Below are 11,609 nucleotides of genomic sequence, written 5' to 3'. Positions count from 1 at the left end.
CATTTACTTTATGAGCTAAAGTAGACATAATAAACCTTGGAAAAAAGATTTCTTTACCTCTATTCTTCAAAGGCATAGTAAGCCTGGTAGCCAGCTCTTCCAGAATTAAAGCCCCAACATTCAGATGCCTGTTGTGAGCTATTGAGATCACCAGCTTCTGCACCACACTTGAGATGTTGTCAAAGCCAGTTTTTCTGCAGGTAAAAGCCCTCACTACAGAATCAAACACAAAGAACCATTCCTGCCTAAGGTTTGTCATGTTTAGGCTTGCCAAGTTGATTGAGCCATTGTAGTTGATGAAGTTCATGAATTCACTCAGCTCATCTGCAGTTGGCATCTCTCCATAGTTCTCAGTTGGCAATCCCAGGGCTGTATTCACATCAGCAGCTGAAAACTCAATTTCTTGGCCTCCAATTGTGCAGGTGACCACCATAGAAGTGACATTCTCTAGAACAACTGTCCTAGGTATAGCTGATGTCCAAAATTCATGAAGAACGTCCAAATACAGCACAGGACTTGTAGTTAAAGCACCTGCAATATAGGATTCAGAAAGAAACTTCACAAACCCCTAGAAACTATCAGGGGCTTGGTTAGCATCAAGAAAAGCAATAAAGTTGGTTCCCTTCTCTGGAATGATAGCTCTAACAATGTTTTGTGCCATTTTAGTGTGTAGAAGTAGTGGGTAAGAAAAAGTTTTGAGAAAGGAGCAAAAATGAGAGAGAAATCGCCTTTTGTCTAAAAGCTAGGTCACTTGAGATCTCGAAAAAGTGTAAGTACAGTGTATGTATCGAGAAGTCTGGGTATTTATAGAAAAAGTAAAAGACTTATCGAGAAGTCAAATAAACATTTGATATTAAACTTATCGAGAAGTAAGAAATGATTTATCGAGAACTCTGATAAATGCCCAGTTTGTCCGAAAATGGACTAAAAAAAAGATTCTAATTTATTTGAATTGAATCACATTGAAATCATAATAAACTTTCCAAAAGTATTTGTCTTAAATAATTCATTGAATTAAATTATTTTTGTTCTGAATTATTGATAAGTCTTAAAATATCCTTGTCAAGAACTCTGTGAATTAACACTATTAGAGAACTCTACATGATCTTATCGATAAGTCATAATAGAGCTTATCGATAAGTCATAATAGAGCTTATTGAGAAGTCATTCGAGAAGTCTGTAAATAGACTTATCGAGTACTCACTCGAGAACTCTAGAATGACTTGTTGATAAGTCATTTTGACTTATCGAGAACTCAGTTCTCTATACCTTTGAGTATTGTTATTCTGCCTTGTGTTAATTTTACACATTTAAGATGTAAATTAACAACTAAGCAGTTTACTTAGAATTTGAAATATTCTAAGTTAATTTTTGAGTTTAAAAAAAATAAATATACAGAGATTCTGAAATATTTATAATTCATATTTCAGTTAATTTCTAATTAAATCAAACTAGGTTAATTTATTAGAAATTAATCTGCTGCAACAGATTAGCTGAGTTCTTGCTTTAGGATGAAGAAATTGAGCATTCCAATTTCACTCACAAGTCTAGTGAAGGCTGCTTCATCCAAAGGTTTAGTAAAAATGTCAGCTAATTATTTCTCTGTTGGAACAAAAATGAGCTCAATGGTACCATTTGCATCATGTTCCCTGATAAAATGGTACCTAACATCAATGTGCTTTGTTCTAGAATGATTAACTGGATTAGCTATTATGGATATGGCACTAGTATTGTCACACATAATAGAAATTTTGTGTAACACTAGACCATAGTTCATTAGCTGATTTCTAATCCAAAGCACCTGAGGACAACAACTTCCAGCAGCTATATATTCAGCCTCAGCTGTGGAAGTTGACACAGATTGTTGTTTCTTACTATACCAGGATACAAGTCTTTGACCAAGAAATTGACAGCTTCCACTAGTATTTTTCCTATCAACCCTGCATCCAGCAAAATCGTCATCTGTGTATCCAATAGCTTCAAAACCAGTTCCCTTAGGATACCATAATCCCAAGTTTGGAGTTCCCTTTAAGTATCTGAAAATCCTTTTCACAGCCATCAAATGTGATTCCTTTAGATTGGCTTGAAATCTAGCACATAGACAAGTAGCAAACATGATGTATGGTCTACTAGCAGTCAAATAAAGCAATGATCCAATCATCCCTCTATAGCTTGAAATATCCACACTCTTGCTTTTCTTGTCTTCATCCAACTTGGTTGCAGTAGACATTGGTGTAGATGCAGGTGAGCTATCCACCATACCAAATTTCTTCAATAAGTCATTCACATATTTGGTTTGGGTGATGAAAATACCGTCACTTCTTTGACTAACTTGAAGGCCAAGGAAGTAACTCAATTCTCCCATCATGCTCATTTCATACTCACTCTGCATTAGCCTAGAGAATCTTTGACAAAGCTTTTCATTTGTAGATCCAAAGATGATATCATCCACATAGATTTGAACTAGGATCATATCTTCACCATGCTTCTTGTAGAAGAGAGTCTTATCAATAGTACCTCTGGTAAAACCATGTTTGAGTAGAAATTCTGACAGTGTGTCATACTAGGCTCTAGGTGTCTGTTTCAATCCATATAGAGCCTTGAGTAATTTGTAAACAAAGTTAGGAAATTTTGGATCTTCAAAGCCATGTGGTTGTTGCACATAAACTTCTTCTTCTAGTTCACCATTAAGAAAAGCACTCTTGACATCCATTTGATACACCTTGAAATTTGAGTGTGCAGCAAATGCCAGAAAAATTCTTATTGCTTCTAGTCTTACAACAGGAGCAAAAGTCTCATCATAGTCAATTCCCTCTTCTTGTGAGTAGTCTTTAGCAACCAGCCTTGCTTTGTTTCTAGTAACAATTCTATTTTCATCCATTTTGTTCTTGTACACCCACTTAGTTCCAATTATGCTTCTTTTCTTTGGTGCAGGGACTAATTTCCAAACTTTGTTTCTCTCAAACTGATCCAGCTCCTCCTGCATGGCACATATCCAGTCAGGATCCATTAGGGCTTCTTCAGTTTTCTTGGGCTCTACTTGAGATAGAAAACATGCATGTAGGCATCCATTAGCAGTTGCACTTCTAGTTCTCACATCAGCTGAGGGATCACCAATAATAGCTTATATTGTATGACTCCTATCCCACTTTCTGGTGTGTGTCTGTTGACTAGTGCCTTCATCATTTTCTTCAGTATTACCATGACTTTCATTTCCATTCTCTCCTTCTTCCCCTGAGTTTGTGCCACCAAATTCAGGTGTCTGAAGAGAGCTTTCATTCCCATGATTTTGTTCAGAGGTCTCTTTTTATTTATCATTTGTTGTGCCATAACTTCATCTTCCTCATCAGAATCACTATCAATGGTTAGATTCTCAAATGCAGGGGCTTCAGCATCATTTACATCAAGGCATTCCAAGCCTGGACACTTGTCATCATAAAAAGTCGCATCTGTGCTTTCCATAATTTTCTTTTGATCAATCACAGAAACTTTGTAGGCTGTTCTTTCCAATGAATATCATAGAAAAATTGCTTCAAAAACTTTAGAGTCAAATTTTCCCACATATTCAGAGTTGTCTTTTAGAATATAACACTTGCTTCCAAACACATGTAGATGCTTCACTGTAGGCTTCCTGTTAGACATGATTGAGTAAGGTGATTTGCCATGAGCTTTGTTGATGAGATATCTGTTTTGAGTGTAGCATGCAGTATTAACAGTCTCTTCCCAAAAACTAGTTGGCAACTGAGCATCTTGTAGCAAGGTTCTAGCAGCTTCAACCAATGTTCTATTTTTTCTCTCAACTACTCCATTCTGTTGAGGTGTTCTAGCTGCTGAAAATTCTTGAACAATGCCTTTGCTTTTGCAAAATTCACTTAATGTTGAGTTTCCGCATTCTGTTCCATTATCACTCCTCAATCTTTTCACACTAACTTTTCCTTCAGCTTGCTTCTCAATTTTCTTGATGTGCTCAATTATAATGTTTGGAGTTTCATCTTTAGAGTACATGAACTCAAGCCAAGCATATCTTCAAAAATCATTAACCATGACAATGGCATATTTGTTCCTTGAAATGGACAAGATATTTACTGGCCAAAAGAAGTCCATGTGAATAAGTTGCAGAGGTGCACTTATAGAATTCACAGATTTTGACTTGTGACTTGATCTTTTCATTTTTCCTTTCTGACAAGCTTCACAGACTTCCAGTTGAGCAAATTCCAGACTGGGCATGTCTCTCACAAGCTCCTTCTTGACTAAGGTGTTGATTTCTTTGAAATTCAAGTGAGATAACTTCTTATACCACAATTTGCTTTGCTCTTCTGATGCCTTGGTGTAGAAACAACACACTCCATCCTTATTTGTTGAGTCTAAGTCTGCAACAAACAAGCTTCCCTTTCTTACTCTCTTAAGAGTAATTTCACCAGACTTTTTGCTAATAAAAGCACAATCTTCTTTGTTGAAAACAACTTGAAAACCTCTGTCTGCAAATTGACTAACACTTAGAAGATTTACTTCTAATCCGGCAACTAGTGCTACATCTTCAATGACAACATTTTCAGAAATAATCTTGCCATATCCCATTGTGAATCCTTTGTTGTTGTCTCCAAAGGGCACCAAAGGGCCAGCCATCTCCTCAAATTGTGATAGCAGGGCCTTATCACCTGTCATATGCCTGGAACATCCACTTTCAATGATCCATATGACCATCTTTCCTTTGCCCTGCACACAATGAGGATTAAGTGTGTTTAGCTACCCAAGTTGTGTTGGGCACTTTCTTCTTGTTAACTGATTTTACAGAAGTAGAATGAGAAATTTCAGATAAAATAGAATTCATAGAATGTTGAGCATTTTCCCTTTCAGATATGGAACCAACTTTTGATTCTATGAGATCAATTCTCAATTTATGGCAACTTTTTATCACTTTCATGTTGCAGGGAATGCAGTCAAACTTGTCACAGAATGAATAGGGATCATTAGCTTTAGCTTCATTGTACTTGCAGACTCCTTCAGGTGGATTGCTAACAATCTTTTTTCAAAGGTGAGTTAGGTGATTCATTGATCCACAATTCTCACACCTCTTTCTAGGAGCATCTGCAACATAAGCAAAATTATTGCTTTTGTTTATCCCAATCTTTCCATTTTTATTCTTCTTTTTCTTTTTGACCTCTTCAGCTGTAATCTCCTTCACAGGCTCCTTAGTTTCTTGATTGGATTTTAGTATTTCAACAGAGATGGAAGACTGAGGTGTCTCATCATTTTTCTTTTCCTTGTCCTCATCAGTTATCTCCTGTTTGATGATCAACTCTTCTTCACTGAAGTTCACCTCACATGCCTTGAACAAAGGTGATTCAACTTTCTTCAAAATAATTGGAACATTCTCAGTTTCAGTTGATTTTCCTTTATCACTGACAGACGTCTTTTTATTGTTCAAACCCTCATAATCAAGACCAATGGTAATGTTTGCACATGGCTTGTTCTTTTCATGATATTGGCCAATCAACTCAGAAGCATTTTTGAAGGATTTCAGCTTCACTTCATTTTTCTCCAGCCTTTCTCTCAATACTGCTTCAATTTCACTTGCACACTTTAATTTGTTCTTTAAGTATGCATTTTATTGCTTAGCAGCATCAAGCTCAACCAGCAACAATTCAGTCTCTTGTTTTTCACTCTCAAGTTTTTCATTGATCTTTTTCAATCTGCTAACTTCCTCATTTGCAGCAACCATGCTTGTATGAATGTGGAACATTTCTGTGCTCATCTTTTCAACAGTTTCCTTATATTGACTAACATTTTAATCAATTGTGGTAAGAGTTTGTACCTGTGATTTAGATGATGAAGAATCTCCTTGCTCCAAGGCCATGAGTTCATAGTTTCCAACTTCTTCATCTTCATCATTATTTGAATCATCCCAGCTTTTGCCCTCAGCAATATAAGCTTTCCCTTGTTGCTTCTTTAGAAGAGCATCATACTTTGCTTCCAATTCAAGATAGGCTTTGTCTTTCTTTGCCTTCTTGGGTTTCCTACACTCTGTAGCAAAATGGCCCAACTCATCACAGTTAAAGCACCTTATGTTTGATCTGTCAACATATCCGGTTTTGTAGTCAGTTTTGCTATCAGGAGTGTACTTCCCTCTTCCTTTCCAGCTGCTGTCTTGGTTGAAAGACTGTCCTTTGCTCTTGAAAAATCTTGGTTTCTTCACTCTAATGTTAGAGAATTTTCTAGCCAAGTAAGCCATTGATTTGTCTAGCTCATCAAGCTCATCAAAAGTGTAGAACTCATCTTCTTCATCCAATTCCAGTATGACTTGTTCTTTAGTGTCATTGACTCTTTTCTCACTTGTAGAAATTTCTGGAGTTTGGGATCTTTGCTCATCATTAGAGGTCTGGCCATCATTCACAATCAGTGTACTTGAGCCATCCATTACATATCCTTGACCAGCCCTTAATGATTTCTTTTGAATCATTTCAAGTTCATAAGTTTTCAGAACCCCATAGAGCACTTCCAGTGTGATTCTACTCAAATCCCGTCCTTCTCTGATTGCAAAGATCTTTTGTTCCAAATGATCAAGGAGAGTAAGCAAGAACTTCAAATTCACTTCTTCAACATCATAAAATTTATCATGAAGCTGCAAGTCATTTATCAGCTTATTAAACCTTTCAAACACATCAGTAATACCTTCTTTTGGTTTAGCCATAAAACTCTCATACTGAGAAATCAATATCCTTCTTTGATTTGACCTAACCTCCTCAATTCCTTCACAGAGTATCTCAGTCTTTTCCCAGATCTGTTTAGCAGTGTCACAGTTGACAATGTTATTATACATTACATTATCAAGTGACTCAATTAGTATCAGTTGCAAAGCACTGTCTAGGGAAACTTTCTCTATTTCAGTTTCAGTATACTCAGAGGCATCCTTGGGAGCATAATGAGCTGGAATAACCATGTCTCCATATGTGGTTTCCTCAACTCTAACCATAGGAGTGAAGGGCCCATTCTTGACGATCTGAATGTAAAGGTGATTGGCCATCCTTATAAATAGCAATATCTTCTTTTTCCATAAAGTGTAGTTGGCCTTATCAAAGGGAGGAATCTTGATACTACTGATTTTCTGTGTATTCATATTTCCAAGATCTAATCTGTTTACTTTCAGATTTTGCTCTGATACCACTTGTTAGATATGAATGCAACACAGGGGGGTGAATGTGTTTTGGCTTAAATGTTTACTTTTTGATCGACTTTGGGTTTAGCAGTTGGTTGTTATCAATGATTTTGTAGAATAGATGTTAAACATAAATAACAATGCAAATATTTAAAACAAAGAAAACTCACTTAATTTTATATTAAAAATCAAGCAGTGTTTTTCTACAAAATCTCTAAGTTCTTGGTTTAGAACTTAGCTTCTTTCTTGAGAGAGAATACAATTTCTAATCTATTTAGTCCTCTATTAAACAAAGGACCTCATTTAACTTTATATGATAGTTAACTTTGGTTTACACAGTGAACAATAAGAAGTGCTAATCACTTTTCTAACCTGCCACTAATCACTTCTATTTAAGGGAAAAGTGAGATTTCCATATCTAGATTAGCATATCTTCATCCACTGTGTATTGGTTGATCCTCCTTTGTCAGTTAATCTTCACCATTAATCTTGCACATCTCTCGAGCTGCTTTTTGTAGACTTGTCAATTCAGCTGTGTGAATTGTTTGTTGATTTGCAACCTTGGATATTGAACTGTTCTGCAATTATGTACATAGAGAAATTTCTTCACTTCGAGATCTCCAATTAAGCTGTAGAGAACTCGACATCTCGATAGGCATGTTGGCTTGTCGATATCTCTGAAACTTCATTGCTGACTTGACTTATCGACAACTCTGAGTTCTCTAGTGAATTTTGGTTTATCGATAACTCAGAGTTCTCTAATGGACTTTGGCTTATCGATAACTCAAAGTTCTCTAATGAATGTATACTTGTCGATATCTCTGAGTTCTCGAATGGGTATCTGACTTATCGATATCTCCAATAGCATTTCCTGAGTTCTCGATAGACAATTCATGAGTTCTCGATAGGTCTTTATGAGTTCTCGATAGGTCTTTTTGAGTTCTCGATAGGTCTTTCTGAGTTCTCGAATGACTTCTCTATAACACTAACTCTATGACTTGTAGAGATCTTGACTTAGAATGTTTTTCACCAAACAGAATTATTCAACTCCAAGCTTCTTCATAATTCTTCTGAGGCATGACCTTCTTGATCTTCTTCCAGATAGAATTCTTAGGCTTGACACTGTTTAGGGAAAAATGCTCCAGTCTGCTCCATTTACATTTTACAGACATTAAGTGTTACAAGTATAAATTACATATTAAGGTTACAATACAACTAATCTTAGGGTTATCAATATGACTTAGTCTTGTTATGATACAGGCATGTCTTGCACAGCATTTCTGCAGAGCGCTTTAACCATTTAACTGCACATCCTGCACACTAGGGGTGCCCGCGGGTCGGTTTGGCCGGTTTACGGGCATTTTAATGACCCGACCCATTTAAATCTGTTTTATCAAAATCGAACCCATTGTAAAAATAATTTACGTATAACCCAACCCTACCCTCTGTACCTCGGTTCGGGTCGGGTCGGTTTGGGTTGATCGGTTTAACAATTAAAATTGTTATAAAATGATGCATTGGCAGAAACTGATCAACAATAATAAAATTACAGAATAGTGCTTGAAAGTTGCAACTTAAAGCCAACTTAGAGCCAAACTGGATAATTAAGTTGGTACATCCAACTTTTTTAAGTTCAGACAAAGTACAAAATAGTTAAGTATTAAGTTACACGTCAAAAGAGCGTTTAATCCAGTAAATCAAAAGTTACATAAATCAGCATTCCGATAAAAGTTCAACTACAATTAACTTCGCATAGTTGTTAGTTGAGTCACTCGTCGCCGATGTTGATTATATTGTCAGTGGCACTATCGTTGGACTTCTTTTCAACTTCTACAAAAAATTGCATAAATAAAATATGAGTACAACAGAATATAATAAAAAAATATGATACTGCAGGGGGCAGACTAATGCATAGTACATGACACATAATAGATGGTTTATTATGTACCTTCTTCAAGAAAATTATAAAATTCAGCTTCATCCAAATGAACTCGTGAATTGATACCTCCATAACCCTCCCTTAAGCAGCTTTGACTGCACACTAATGCCTCCAACATTTTCGGACTTAAAGAACTCCGAAATGAGTCTAAAATACGGCCACTGGTGCTAAATGTCGATTCAGAGGCAACAGTAGACACAGGAACTGCAAGAACATCTTTAGCCATCATTGACAAAAATTTATACTTACCTGAATTATCCTTCCACCAATCCAGGATATTAAAACTGGGGGTCATTGGACAAACCGGTTCTTCTGCCAAATATCTTTCAAGATCATTTTTCTTTTCAGTGACAAACAAATGTTGTTGCTATAAATAATTTTCCAACATCTTTCTTTTTTGTGTCTCTTTTCCAGCAATCTGCACATCTATCCTGGTAAACTAGTGAACAACAACCAAAATAAAATTAACTTCCACATGAGTAAAACACATAATCTATAATCTGTATTTCAATTGAACAAGGTTAAGAAAAGGGTTGAAAAATGAGGGATATAACATATCTCAGCAGAGAACAGATAGTGTCACAAATTATTCCTCAAATTTATTAAATAGTCATTAATTCATAATATTCAACTCTTCCAAGTTTTGAAGACTAGAACTGTTAAATAGGTATACTAAAACTGGGAAAATGAGTAAACTGCTCACAACCGAGAATTGTTATTATTATCAACTTTGTATATTGATCAGGGTTGTAACAACTCCTAGTTGAGTTGATAGCAGGCCATCAGTGAGTCAACAAGTCAAACATTACATAATACAATTACTATAGAACATATACAATATCAAAATACATTCCAAGATCTAACCATTACTTAAACAAGACATAAAAAAAACCCAAATCTGGTAAACATATACAAGTTATTTTTGAAAACTAACCTTGTGTTCATCTCCCCCAAGATCATAAAAAGAGTACATTCGCTGGAGAATTGAGTCCACCTTCACTACAATCTTTGCAACTGTCTCGGCATTGTAAACACTGTAAAAACAGTACTTCAAATAACTCATTTTGTACCTTGGATCAAGAACCACAGCCAGAAATAGCAGAGGATTAATATTGTCTACAATTCCCTAGTATTTGTCGTATTTCCCTTTCATGCTCACAGCCATTGTAGATAATAAGGGATCACTGCTTGCTGCTAAATCACTTAATTGAGAATGGATCTCACAAATCTCATGATAAAAGTTATTAGAAGTAACATGTAGAGTGCCGCTGAACTTGAGAGTAACTTCTTAAAAAGTTGATAGGAACTTAATGAAAACAGAAGAACACTCCCAATCAGAACAATTAGGAGGGCCAATTCTCTTCTTCCCGTTTTCTTTTTCTATAAAGAAACTTAAGAACTTGTCATCATCCTCTTCGTACCTCACAAAAGCCTTTTCAAACTTCAGGGCCACATCCAGCATCATGTAGGTCGAATTCCACCTCATTGTCACATCCAAAACCAACCCCCCTTTGTAATCAATCTTTTCTCGCTCTGCACATCCTTTAAATTTCAGTAGCCTTACTGGAGAAGACCGAATATATCTAACGGAATTGCGAATGGCTGCTATTGAATCATGTAACTCTTTTAAACCATCGTTCACAATCAGGTTCAGAATATGAGCACCACATCTGACATGCATAAACTCCCCATCAAGCACAGAGCCTTTCCAAGCATTAACTCTTCTTTTTACAAACCCAACAGCTCCATCATTAGCAGTTGCATTATCAACCGTCACTGTGAACACCTTTTCCACTCCCCAGTCCAGCAAACAAGCTTCAATAACCTTTCTAATTGTCTCGGCCTTATGGTTTGCAACTTGACAGAAATTTAGTATTCGCTTTTGTAACTTCCAATCAGAATTGATGTAATGCGCAGTGAGAAACATGTACGATATCTGAGTACGGGCCATCCAACAATCAGTAGTTAAACAAATCCGCTGGCCTGGTTTAGTCAACTCTTTCTTCAACTTGGTCCTCTCATTGCAAAACAAATGATATATGTCTCTTGTAAGAGTATTTCTTCCTGTAACAACAAAGTTTGGCTGCAACTCTTGCATTAATTCCCTAAACCCGACTCCTTCTACAACATTGAAAGCCTGCTCATCCTTCACCACGAACTTCGCCAAAGCATTCCTACATATGACCTTGTTGAACGTAACAACAAGCAGATTTCCTGTTTTGTCTCCACCAGGTTGAAAACTAAGTACTTTCTGTTTTTTATCAGTCACCTTATTCAAATTCTTCTTACACTTGTCCAAATGCGCCCACAAACTGCTTGTGCCTACTCGTCTACTGTGACAAGCATAATCTGCCCCACAATAATTGCAAGTGCACCTCGGATGTAAAGGATTTCCTTTCGGGATCTTGGTAAAATGATCCCAAACATCAGAAGTCCTTGTAGGTTTCATATTTTCTGTGTTTAGCTCATCGTCCCCTTCTTGTTTAGGTGATTTGAGTTCAGTAGGTGTAGTGT

Source organism: Apium graveolens, chromosome 6 (assembly GCF_009905375.1).
Source record: "Apium graveolens cultivar Ventura chromosome 6, ASM990537v1, whole genome shotgun sequence".
Taxonomy (NCBI): Eukaryota; Viridiplantae; Streptophyta; class Magnoliopsida; order Apiales; family Apiaceae; genus Apium; species Apium graveolens.
The sequence above is the reverse complement of the archived record's forward strand: the minus strand, read 5'-3'. Positions refer to the sequence as shown.